The 14,227-nt window shown below is 43.6% G+C and overlaps 1 protein-coding gene across 4 annotated transcripts in view; it reads left to right on the top strand.

Annotated features, from left to right (window-relative positions):
* Window positions 1-14,227, top strand: part of SUSD1 (sushi domain containing 1) — a 678,087-nt gene that overhangs the window by 298,410 nt on the left and 365,450 nt on the right. The gene's annotated exons all lie outside the window — the stretch shown is intronic.

The following is a 14,227-nucleotide window of genomic DNA, read 5'->3' on the forward strand; positions in this document are numbered from 1 at the left end:
TCTCACCAGCCCCAGATATCATGCCCAGGCAGCCGACCTCTAGAATAGTAGGCTGACACACTCCATACACACCTCATTGGCCACTGTCACATAACTTACAACATTAAACTCCTGGGATACATTTTTCCCAGAAGAAAGAACCATAAGGTGTGGACACTGTTTGCAACCTTGCCCTCCTGTTGGCTAAGTGCCTTCTAACTATGCACTGATGTGCCCAACACCGTCTGACCCTCCCCACTGGTATCGGGCACTACTCCGCTGGGGAGAGATGGAAAGCTCCGCATTACACTTGAAGGAGGCTCAGTGAATTCTTAAGCACCCCATAGCCGCAGCCTTGGATACCATGCTGATACAGTGCAAGGAGCTCGCCAACAGGGATTACCCCTCCCCCACCGCTTTCATAGTCCTTCTCGCCCTCTAGCCACGGAATAGCTGATGATTTATTAAGAATCTTAATCCTGCTTGGCCCCACAGGGCCCCCTACACTCGGTGGACCCACCCATGCCCCCAACACATCCCCTCTCTCTCTACCCCTAAAAGGGACTGAGGCGTATTGGGGGATGTGGTGCCCAGCTGCCCTCAGCCCCTCACGCCACCCATTCTGCACACCTCTTAACCCACTTATACACTTATCCTCAGTGAACGCTCGTGCCCCTCCACATTGAAGTTTCCCTTACCCTTTCACCTTCCCTGCTAGTTGATGGAGGCTTCATATATCCCTTACGTACGAGCTTATCCCACTCTAGCAGGTCACTCAGCATTATTAAGCAGTAGTCTTACATACAGCGGGCACGCGCAGTTCAATAGTATACTACTAATTGCTCAAACTGAGCCATTATACTGTCCCTCTGTTTGTGACAAAGAATGTCTTCTTGACTCTGCTTGTTGTTTACCTGTACCAACTTTCAAGCAACCATATCCTACTATTCCTCATTATCTTTACCGAAATTGTAATATGACTGACAAATAGAATTTGCTGTATCTCTGTTACGCTGTATCTATCAGTGTTGTACATCATAAAATCAAAATAAAAATTTGTTGGTTATCGACCCCCAAAATATTGTGGTACAAGAATATCATGGACAGAATATGGAAAGGTGAGTGTATATATGGTAAGTATTGACCCACTCTTCCTGAATCCACATCTACACACCTTGAAGATATATATGTATACCATATATTCTTACCAGTCAATGTTTTAGTTTTGATATGTCCTAGATATTCTGCGTTATCAATAGTCTGGTGTAGACATTCCGGTTGCACACCTGTTATAAGAGTCTTCACGGTTTTATCCCCAAGTAGCCCAACAAGCAAGTAAATGTATTAATCTGTTTTGCACCAATAACTGTTCTAGGCATGGGTTTAGTCAACTGAGAAAAGCTGGGCTTGTCATCCATATCCATACTAATATTATAAAGAGAGAGCCCAAACCTTTGAGGCGGGTAATCTCAGTAACCACAGCACCAATCACAACACCCAATACAGCGTTGGAAAGGGCAGTTGCAGCAGAAGGACATAGGCTATGCAGACGGATAAAAAAAATGTATAAAAGAAATTGCAAAAAATGACATCATCCAGAAGGCCGAGGGCCAAAATAACATCAAACAGGAAATGATGTAATAATGTGACTCACTATATTGAGACTGAGAGCCTGGAGCCAAATTGGTCGTGAACAAGGATATGCTATCCCGAAATGCGTAGATTTGTGCCTGCCTGCTTCAGAAACTCCATGATGTGAGGATTAAATAAAAAAGCACATAAGTGAAGACAAACGCGAGTTCGTCCCGTTTTTCTCCCAGCTGGGGGAATTGGTTGTGGATTTAAATGCGGCGTGGTTCTGCCGCGGGGATTTACGAACCGGCGAGAGAGCGCTGCAAATTCTGGCGAAAAGGAACCGAGGGGTATCAATATATATATATATATATATATATATTCAAAAACACTTTAACTCGGTTGAGTTAAAAAATGGCAAGCACTCAGATATCCATCACCAGATGTTTTATTACAAACCCCTCACCCTCGACAGACGCGTTTCGCTTTGCAGCTTCGTCAGTGTCAGTTAGTGTACACACAAAGTCGCCATTTTAACCCTCCAATTTGCCCACAAGCTTCATCAACATAGAAACGGTGCCTAATGCAGCTTTCACAAATGTGGTGGCCATCTTTGAACATATCTATACCTTTTCAATTAGTAGGGTTAACATGAAATATAATAAAGTGCTCAAGTGGTCATTTAAAAACAGTATGCTACTGTTGCTACAGCAACTAAAATAAAGTGCATACGCACTCTGGACAGCACTAGGGACTTTTCAACATGATTATTTATACTGTTTACATTTAGCACGTGTTTTCAATAGTACTTCACAATGAGTTTATCAATTTAATGTCCCTCTTTGTATTTCTTCATATAGCCCTGTATGGGCCTATTCCTCCTGTTTCATACATTTACTAGACAGTCAAATTACGCACTGGATTAAAGATGATGTGTATCTGTTATGTCTCGCTATTCTTTCCCAAACTACCGTACTCTTCAGGACTACTATCCGACAGGATCCCATGTCGGATTTAGAGGTGTACCCACATTTCCTCGTCATTATTGAGCCCCCATGGGGCCATGGTTTTGAGATCAATGATGTACCTTGACTCCATCACTCGGAGTGCCCTGACCCTGTCTCCCCCTCGTTCTGAGCGATCAATTTGATCTATGCAATAGAAACTCAAAAGGTCCCTATTGCTCTGGTGTATCTCTGCAAAGTGGCGTGCCACCAGATAATAATAATAATAATAATATAATAATAATAATAATAATAATAATAATAATAATAATAATAATAATCCACATTTGTAAAGCGCACAATCACCCGTTGCCGTCGGGAAGATTAAGCAAGCTATTGCCCAGAGTCACATGGTGCTGGGCTAATCTGCTGCCGGAGCCGGGGATCGAACCGTGATCCCCAGATTCCGGAGTCAGTCGCCCTAGCCGCGGCGCCACACCTCTTCCCTAGATAAGATCTATCATTTTTCGTGATGGCACGCATATGCTCAAGAATTCTCAATTTTGTAGGGTTGATCGTACTCCCTATGTATCTCTTCTTACAGGGGCATTCTAGGCAATAGATGGTAAACTCCAAGTTACAATTTAGGAGTTTTTTGATCTCTCTATTGGGTTTTCCCTCATTAGTTCTCCCTGGGTATTCAGTAACTTTTTTGCTGCTCTTACAAGCCTTACAGCGTAGGCAAGGAAAAAATCCTTTAGCTTTTGACAATTTTAACGGCTGTATTCTAGAGGAGAAGTGACTATGGACTAGGTGATCTGCTAGTGACTGGCACCGTCGATACATGATCAATGGTCTTTCAGGGAGGTGTTTTTTCAGCACATTATCAGTGGTTAGAATGTGCCAATTTTTCTTAAATATATAGACCAACTCCCCTGCTCTAGTACTGTAGTTTGTGATCATCCTTATCGGTTCATCGCACTTTAGAGCTGGTTTTACCACCAGAAGGTCCCTCCTTTTGACTTTAGATGCCTTTTCTACAGCTTGTTTCAATGTATTGTTGGAATATCCCCTATTTTGGAATCTATGTTTGGCTTCTAATGTGGCCAGTTGGAAATCTCCCTCCGCTGAGCAGTTACGCTTCAAGCGTAGGAGTTCACCATAGGGAACATTTTGAATCAAGCTCTTTGGGTGATGACTGGACGCGTGGAGTACCGCGTTCCCCGCCGTGGGTTTTCTATACAGTCTTGTCTGGAGGCGATCATTGTTTATAAAGACCTCCAGATCCAGGTAACAAACACTAGTCGCACTTATGGTGCTAGTGAATTTACGATTCCAGTCATTGTTGTTCAGGGCGGAGATGTATTCCTCGGCCGAGGCACGGTCGCCGCGCCAAACAGCAAAGAGGTCGTCTATATACCTCGTCCACATAAGTATGTTCTCAGTCCAGTGATGATGGGCCTCACCCCACGCCTCGTGCCTCTCCCACGAGCCGACGAACAAGTTCGCGTAGCTGGGGGAGAAGCACGAGCCCATGGAAGTCCCCCTCGTTTGCTTATACAGTTGTCCTGAAAAAAGAAAAATGTTGTTATACAGGAAAAATGTCATCATACTTAATAGCATGAGGTTATGTTTCTGATATCTTTCCGGTTTCCTATCAAGGAACCATTTAGTTGCCGCTAGTCCGTTCTCATGGGCTATGCATGTGTATAAATTGACAACGTCCAGTGTGATGAGAAGCATATTGGATTCCCACATGATGTTGTCCATTGATCGGAAGGAAGTCCTGCGTATCTCTCACATACGAGGGTAATTCCTTCACAATAGGTGCCAAGTATGAGTCTATGAAACGTGATGTATTCTCCATTAGGCTACCGATGGATGACACAATCGGCCGCCCTGGTGGTCTTTTGGTATTTTTGTGGACTTTCGGAAAATGGTAGAAGGTGGGCAGTACTGGTGATTCACACTGTAGGAATAAAAATTCATCCATATTGAGCATGCCCTCCTCCTTCCACCCTTCCAGCATCAGTTGATAGTCTATTGTACTTTTGACATACTCAGTTCTTTTGATAACAGTGTAACACTCAGGGTCTTTTAGTTGTCTTAAAGCCTCCTGTTCATAATTATCTTTTGTAAAAATCACGATGTTGCCCCCTTTGTCGGAGGGTTTGATTTCAATACTTTTGTCATTTTTTAGGGATTTGATGGCTTCCCATTCCCTCCGAGTTATATTTGAAAGTCTCATATCCATTTTATTTTTTGCCAACTTCTCCAGATCCATTAGGATTGCTTCATTGAAAACATCTATGGCATCAGGTTGGAGCATTAGGTAGTTTCCTTGATTTGTTCCTCAGATTACTTGGATCCCGAACCTGCATAGTACTAATATTCTCAGTCAGTTGGCTTTGACCATTTATTTCAAGAATTTCCTGAGTGGGAGCCAAGATATTCAAAAGTGTGTCCGAAAGCCCCTCTCCTATCACCCCAGGATTCTCATCTCCGCCCACTGAGTCCATATCACGTTCCATCTCTCTCGGATGTAAGAGAAAGATCTTTTGGAATTTGAGTTTTCTAATGTACCTGAATAAGTCAATTCTTGTGTTGACCAAATCGAACTTGCTTGAAGGACAAAAACTTAAACCTTTCTTTAGGACGCTAATTTCATCATCAGTTAGTGTCCTCTTTGAAAGGTTGATAATATTGTTGTCGTCCAATTTGTTTACCACTTTTTGCGCCTCGATGTACTCCTCGTTACTCTTGGTGAGGCGTTTGGCAGCAATCCCCCTCTTGCCCCTCCTGATTTTCCTCTTTGGCTTTGTAGGGGTGGATGATTGTGTTGCTGTGGTCTCTGCCGAGTTTCCTTTATTATCTGGTACTCATCGAAAAAAGGTGTCTCATTTGCTTTTTCTTTTTCTACGGGAACGTTTTTCTGTTCCCCGTCCGACATCTCTACCTCAGATTCCAAGGTCTCTATGTTAGTGGTGCTCACAGTTCCTTGTGCAAGACGTTTCCTCGTAGCATCGAATTTTCGTGCAAAGGTTAGGATTCTACCTGTCAGATAGTCCTGTTCATCATGTTGGAATTTTGTTTGTTTCTGCTTCCTGATCCCCAATTCATATTCCTTCAATCGTTTGGTCAGGGCATTTCTCAATTCTTTGCTGGTTTTTATGTCTTTTACTTTTGCAATCTGTTCTTCCAGGTCCGCAATTTCCTTCAGACATTTCTCTCTATCAGACCATGCATATTTGATCAGCATGCGTACCATTCCTTTTGCTGATTCTGCTGTGTACTCCGCCCATTCTTTTAATAGAGCTGGATCAGGATTTTCGTACGAAGGTACGGTGAAAATGCATAATCCCCTTGGAATTCTATTGCAGTCGGCATAACGTTGGAGGGAGGTGGCCTCCCACCATTTCCTGACTTCTCTCTCTTGCAGCTTTTCAAGTCTTTGAAATAATATTTTTAAGTTATTGCTGGGTGTTAGCGATGTCATTAATTTCACCGTTCTTATGGGTTTGTCTTTCGCAGACATGAACATTACGTCTGCGGCTGACTCTCTCTCTCCAATAATCCCCTGTGTGTTCGACATGTCTCTTTTGTTCAGAGCTCGTATTATCAAAATTTTCTTTAGGGTGGTGATTACTCACAATAACGGGGTTTGTAATAATCGTCGGTATCATACGGGACAGAGGCTGACCTATATATCTATATCTATACTAATATTATAAAGAGAGAGCCCAAACCTTTGGGGCGGGTAATCTCAGGAACCACAGCACCAATCGCAACACCCAATACAGCATTGGAAATGGCAGTTGCAGCAGAAGGATATAGGCTATACAGATGTCCACCATATACATTTGAAAGGTAAAAGAACCTTACCAGCAAAGTAGTCCCTTGTGGGCGTGGGCATGGGCGGGGCGCCGCATGACGACAAAAAACAGAGTGTTCCTTAAACGTGTGCGTTGTGCTGGGGGCGTGAACAAGGCCAACTGGCGCGGTAATTGCAATTGCGCGGCAGCAAGGGGTGTGGCCAATGGGCGCGACAACCTGCAACAATCGCGTGGCTTATCCCCCCCAAAAAAAGCGTGCCTTGAGGGCGTGTGGAAAACAAACCTGTGCGTTGGGCCAGGGGCGTGGCCAAGGCCAATGGGTGCGGCAATTGCGTGGGAGCAAGGGGTGTGGCCAATGGGCGCGGCAATTGCAGGGGCTTAGGCGGGGGCAGACGCGACTGATCGTGCCTGCGGGGACAATAACTGCACAGTATCCTGCGCGCTGTCAGCCAGTCAACTCTGTGCATAAAGGACCGTGCCTGCGGGGACACTAACTGCAGCATCTCCTGCGCGCTGTCACACACTCAACTCTCTGCATAAACGAATTGACACCAGGCGCACAACATCATCCAGGGCTGGAGCCGGGCTCAGGCGGCGGCTGACGCGATTAAGCGCACCTGCTGGGACACTAACCTTTGAACTGACTGCACTTTCCCACACGCGCAGCGTCTCCAGCACGCGCTGTCATCCACTCAACTCTCTGCATCAACGACTTTACACCACAAGCACAACATCAAACAAAACTGGAGCCGGGCCTCAAGCGGGGGATGACGCGATTCAGCGTGCCTGCGGGGACACGAAATTTACAACTGAATGCACTTTCACACACGCTTACCTATGGAAGTGGAGTACATCAACACTAGAGACATCTGCTAATACTTCTTACTCTGAGGTACACACAGTATCTGCGCACACATGCCTAACTATTGTGACACTTCATGCTAAAAATGTTCTCTAACGCGAGATTTTAAAATAAATTTCCCTTGCCTATTAAACACATTCTATTTCATACCCGGACAACGTCGGGACGGGCTGCTAGTACATATATAAAATGTAGGTAACTACCAGGTATATTTGTGATCCACATTTTACTTTATGTTAAAGAGCCAGCTGGATGTTGACAGATGTGTCTAAGGTTAACCTGGATGGGTGACGAATAGTTTGTAATCTGCGAATAAACACTGCATCCTGTCCGATTAGGGTTAGAAAAGCTGAGAATCCAGATTAATCTAGAGACTATTTCTTTGAAATGTAAAATATAGGTGCAACTGAAATGACATGAAGATGTAACCGTTAATTATTTTTTCTAAGGTGCCTAAGAGCAAACTGTTGTATGGCTTCACTTAAGGTTTGGACTAACTGCTCACTTGTAAAGTAAGCTATGTCAAAACTGTAAATGTTATTGTATTCAATCATCCCATTTGGAATTGTAATTGCAATTGCATTTATATAGCATTTACCATCCCTGATGAGGTGTTGAAGTGTTTTACGCCGGGGAGCATGCGACTCCGGAACCCAGGATTAGTGGTTAGTCCAGTGTTGTTGGTTACTGTTTGTTCCTGGGATTAGTCTCATGACCGCAAGCAAACGATCCCACGCAGTCATTACAGTTTCTTTGTGGTGGACTAAATTAATGATGGTTAGCTGTGATCATTAGTGGGAGTGTGTGAGCTCCTGCACATGGCTGGTGAGATTAATAAATACATTGGAGACGATTAGGTATTGTTGCTTTGCCCAAGTATGACTTTCAGAGGAAGTAGTGGAGATTGTGATCTTGTTAATGAGTTGTGGGCAATTTGCAGAAATACAATAATGGAGACTAAGGCAAACATGCATGTGTCAAAGTAGACTGTGCTCAGAGAGAGGAGGCATGCAAAGGATGGGAGAGAAGGGAAGCAGAGGGATATTTGAAAGGGATAAGAAGGCAAAAAAAGGAGAGCCAACAACCAGAGGCTGCACACGCAGTGTGAGGATACATGGTGGTCAAAAGTAACAGCATTTTTTAATTGGCGCACATGTCGAGAAACATCAAGGGCTTCAGGCTGCACTCAGAGGAAGTAGTAACTTCAAGATCATAGTAGTGTGAGAAAATGTATGGGACATAATGTACACATTGAAAAGGAGATTCTGCAAATGCTGGAGCGGATGTCTTCTGGTGTTCATCTTCAGATGTGGCTCCCACTATTAGTTATAAAGCAGAGGGGGATCCACTGGAATGCCTCTGGTTTGCAGAAGATGGAAGGCAAAGTCAGTTACCCAGACAGTGGAAGCGTATTGCTTGCATTCCAGTGGTTGAGTGCGGAAAATGCAAAACCTGGTGTGTGTGTGATGATAGTAAAAGGGCTCTCTTCTCAAATTCAATGAAGATTTACTTAGCAAATGGCTGCTGATTCGACTTCCTGAAGCTCTGCCCTTTTGTAGATGCTGTGGGTGAGGAGTGCAAGCTGTACTTCTGAAGCAGAATGCTGAACCCAAGTAATGTGACACAGGCCCTGTAAGGGTCAGAGAATGAGATAAGGTCTTTAGCACATTTAAATATTAAAAGTAGATCCAATAGCAACAACTTGCTTTTGCTATGTTAGTTGCCTGTCAATTGATCTTGCAAAACTGGAGATCAGTGACAATACCATTGTTTGAGAAATGGTTGAGTAAAATGAAACGTACAAAATGTTTTGAAGAAGCTTATGCTAAACGGGTGGAGGCAATTAAGAAATTTTCGAGGGTCTGGGATCATTTTGCTGATTGTTAATTTATGTCTATTTAGTATGTGCTTAATCAGGATGGGATTTGCTTACAGTGCAAAAATTTCTCTTTTTTTTCCTCTTATGATGTGTAAATAATGGATTTTTCCTTCTGGCTCCGCTAAACACATTTTTAAAATAAAAAATAAACAAATAAAGTAGATCCCTGTGACATGAGTTTGCTATAACAGCAAAAGGTACAACGTCATATGCAACAACTCTAATAGCCAACCTGGACTGCCAGTTGTGCCATTGGAAGGCAGTCTAATCAGAATCTGAGGCAGGATATGAGGTGGAATCTGCAGCCCTTTACGTATGACTATTTTAACAGAACTTTGGCACTGACTACTCTGTGGTGGTATTACACACTTTATCGATAAAAGGAGGAGCTGCAAGAATGAGCAGCTAGAAAAAGGTGAATGTTCAAAAGGATTTTCTCATTTGTCCATCACGACCAGCTTACAGAGCATCAACGATCTCTCTCTCAGCTGATGTATTTATCCCAACCCTATGCCACAGTAACAGCGTACCTTAAAGTCCCTGGTAACATTTTTGAGAGTGCAAAAACTGGTCTGACAATTGCACACTGTTAGCAAGAATGGTAAACTGGGGTAGAGAGGGCGTTGAGGTTCAAGAGAGTGAAAGAGCTTGTTTATCACCGAATGGATATTTGTTTCTTCCACAAATTAAGGTACCGAATACGATGGACCAGTCTCACGGTAGCTCCCCATCAATGTCACAGACCTGGGTAAAATGTCAGATGATGCCACAAACCAAGGGAGTACAGACAGCCCCAACCCAAGAGCAAGCCGAAGACGAGAGTACCAAAGAAGAACACACAACCTCAAGCAGTAGCCAGACGAAGGTACGAGTATCGTAGAATCATGAACAACCACTAAAAGGAGTACAAAATCATGCAGACATCAAGAAAGTACAGACACTACCAATAATTGAGATGACGATGTGAGTACCAAATAAGAATGGAGAACCCCAAGGGCGAGCTAGAATAGGACCCAAGTACCAAGAAAGTACAACAGCCCCAAGCAGTACTGACTAGCAATAGAAAATAGACATCTCCAAGAAGGAGTCTTCTGAGGACATGATTATCAAGAAAACATGGACGGCTCCGAGTAGGAGTGATAGAAGGACATGTATATCCCCCAAAAAACTGATAACCTCAAGAAAGAGTCAGACAAGGATGGGAGAACCAAGGTGAATTCAGGCAAGGACTTGTGTTCCAAGAAAGGGCCGCCCCAAAGGAGAGCCATGTGCTGTTGCAAGGGCTCTAGTGTCAGAAAAATGCAAACAGTCCAAAGAAGAAGTTAATTTATGGTAGTGTACCAAAGAAGAGCCAACAACTCAGAGGGTAAGTCAGAAAATAATGTGATTACCGAGTGATGAATAGAGCACTCCAACATGGAATAAAACAAAGACTTGCGTAACAAGGAAGCACGTACAGCCAGAATAAAGGAGTCATAAGTACATGAGTAGCAAATTAGCTTCATGGAGGAGTCACTCAGACAATTACATGAATACCAAGAAAGTGCAAGTGTGAAACCATGCAAGAATTACTTTGCAATTAGCGTTCTGAAACCCAGAAATGATGTGGCAACCGTGACTATCTACTGGTGTGGAAAAGAAAGTGATGATTTAGACCCACTGTAAGGCAGAAATAACCTGCAAAGTTTGGGCAATCATTGGCAAGCAACACTTGTAAAGGAGTAATGGGAGCCCATAGAGACCGGATACCAATGAACCGATCGATCTACAAACACATGGTAAAATCAGGAATTTGTCTCTAATTGTTGGGCAATGAAGCATGGCTGCCAAGTAAGAGTTCATAACAAACCCCAAGCAGGAATATTTACAAGAAAAGTCCTGCTTTGATAAAAAGTGCAAGCCAGCACCATCTGACCCAGCGTACATAAAGGGACAATTACCATTGGACTCCTTAGTGGTGTCTAACCCACGTAAAAGGGCCAACTCCCAAACTACAGGAGATGCTCCACCTCCAGATAAGGAATCTAAGCTTATTGACGCTTCAGGGAAAAGGGTAGCCTCTCAGGCAGCAAACTTCTTGCGCATCTCTAACACGCAAATGCTGCTCGCAAGGCATGACAGGGCGCATAGGGACGAGATGGAGCACTTGCTCCAATTTCTGCCCGATGATCATAAATCTAAAGTGCAAGACCTACTACGGGAGGGACAGCTCATTTCAAATAATTAGTGCTCCCTAGAGGCTGCAGATACTGCTGCTAGAGCTGTAAACACCAGAGTCCTTTTAAGAAGGCACGCCTCACAACCTATCTAAGGTTTCAAACCTGAGGTTCAGACTACCATACTGAACACACCCTTTGACAAAGAACACCTCTTTGTCCCGGTCGTATATTCCTTACTGGAAAAATGAAGAAAGACACTGAAGTGGCCAAATCCATGGGAGCCCTTCAACTAACACAAGCATGTGGTTCTATTCGACGCTCCTTCTTCTGCTGAGGGTCCAAAAATACCTCCTCAGAGACCACCACCATGTACAAGGGCAACAACCAACCCTCTGCCTCTAAGGGTAATTTCAGAGGTGGTTACAGAGGGAACAACGGCAAAGGTAGAGGCTCAAATACACACACTCTCCACTCCAACACAAAGCAGTGACTTCCGTACACTTCTCCCGACCATTTAACACTTATCGGGGGCGACTTTCAGATTTCCTACCCGTCTGGCAGTCCATAACAACAGACAAGTGGGTACTGGAAATGATCCATTCTGGTTACTGCCTGGAGTTCACCAACAATCCTCCAAACATTCCCCCATGGTCACACAAACACTCACCTAATCACCTATACCTCCTCAAACAAGAGGTTCAGTCTTTCCTTCTAAAAGGGGCTATAGAGCCTGTACCACCAGGGGTCGGGCCTGTACTTCTTTTACTTTTTAATACCCAGAAAAGACGGTTCTCTCAGACTAATATTGGAGCTCAGTGAACTACATCTTTACATTGAATTTAATGCATACTTTTGTGGCACCACAAGATAATGTTTGCTTTTTCTCCAGTATTTTGAAATATTTTGTTCTTTTACTTTATTTTAAACAATACTTTACAGACAAACATTGATAAAGCCAACAGCTTGGCACTCGCATAATAAATGTGAGACCTATTGGCTTTGCCAGTACTTAGTTCTAGTCTAGACGCTTCTCTGAAGTTAAGGTTTTTTCTTTCACTAGTGTCTCCTATCTGAGCTTTCTCCATGTATAGCAGAATTGCATTGTTTCGTTAGCAACCTTGTTCAACTTAATTTCTCTTGTCTGCAACTCCACATTTAAGGCTCAATTGTTTGTGTACGGACGCAGGTCTTGCACTTCATGGTCTCAAGCCCTTTAGCTAGTTATTTTGCATTTATTTCCAAGACCTACACTGATTGTTGGTTTTAGCAAGTTTCTGTTTACACTGTCTCTCCTTCACCCTCCAGAAATACCTTTATTGTTAAGTTATTTTGGATGACATGAAATGACATGTTTTCAGCTACCGGTAAAGGAACAAACATAAGGTTACTAGATGACTCGTTATCGTGGTTAAAATACTCCTGTGCTGTGCTCATCTTTTACAAATGCTTGCTTTCTAGTGTATTAGTTCAGTTGGGCAAACCAAAGTCACCCAGCAGTAGTACAACTCACAGAATGCATTAGGCTGTTAAATGAAAACCAAGTAGTGGGGCACCTCATCCTTTTTGTCATGGAGTCATCAAGATAGTTTTAAATGACAAGTTTCATATCCAATAAAAATATATATTACTGACTCAGAAAGACATCAACCTCTATCACCTCTTGTCGCATGATAACTGGACTTTACTATGACATCAACACTACTCCATAGGATTGCTCTCCTTACTCCACCTTTGCTGTTGACAGATTGCGGCTCATCTCTTTTCCTCTTAGCCAATCACAAGTCTTCAGCCACCCTCCTCTTCCTCACTGTCTGTCCTGATGCTGTGCCCGGCACTTTCATGTGTCTGGGTCTCCTTCTTCTCTGTTTAGCACTGCAAGTCAAATTAAACACAGCAGTGGCACTGGCCATCTGGTGTCAAGGTAATGTGCACACCTCCATGTGCCAAATAGTCAGGTTGTTAATTGGTGTGTGTCAATAATGGAAAGATAAGTTATTGTGCAACCTAGGAATCCAAAGAGGGAGTCAGCAATCATAGGTGAGTCACAGAGGTTAATGTGTAAAGTTAGAGGTCACACTCCCAGGTAGTCAGTCAACAGGGCCAGACTGGGAACAGGAACCGTCCCTGGCAAACTGCTCAACTGGTCCCCCTGGGGTGAGGGGGCGTGCAGCTGAGCAGTTTGCGACAGCCGGTTTTGGCCGATTTTGTTACAGGGGGCCGGTATTGCCGATCCCCGGTAACAAAAACGGCCCCCAGGGGCCCAAAACCGGCCCCCACCCTATTGGCCTACCGGGGAAACGCCTGGTGCCCGCTATGGTCAGTCCGGCCCTGTCAGTCAGGCAGTCCGCCCCAGTCAGTTAAGGTAGAAAGGTGAAATCAATCTGAGAGATGAAGCCGACAACGATATGTTTCTACAGAAGCACTCACAAGTAATACAGACGACAAAGAAACAAGAATACTATCACCAGCCTTTAAAGTCTGTTCCTGCAAACCTTTTCCCCTCTTCTATCCCTCTGCTATCCTTCTCAATCCAAATAATTGATTAATATCCACCACTCAAATTACTTTCATATTTCACTATACTAATTCACCACTAATCCTTATGGGTTCCGGAGTACCGTGCTACTCACCAAGAAAGTGCTTCAACACCCCATTAGGGGTAACAAGAGCCATATAAATGCAAACTTTTTTCCCTCTTCTATCCCTCCGCTATGCTTCTCAATCCAAATAACTGACTAATATCCACCTCTCAAATTACTTTCATATTTCATTATACTAATTCACTACTAATCCTTTATGAATTCTGGAGTAGCATGCTACTCACCAACAAACAGCGCTTCAACTCCCATCAGGGGTAACAAGCTCTATATCAATACAAACCTTTTTTTCTCTTCTTTCCCGCCGCTATCCTTATGAATCCAAATAACTGACTAACATATCCGCCACTCAATTTAGTTTCATATTTCACTATACTAATTCAACACTAATCCTTCTTGGGT

The sequence above is a fragment of the Lissotriton helveticus genome, chromosome 2_1 (genome assembly GCF_964261635.1).
Source record: "Lissotriton helveticus chromosome 2_1, aLisHel1.1, whole genome shotgun sequence".
Classification (NCBI taxonomy): Eukaryota; Metazoa; Chordata; class Amphibia; order Caudata; family Salamandridae; genus Lissotriton; species Lissotriton helveticus.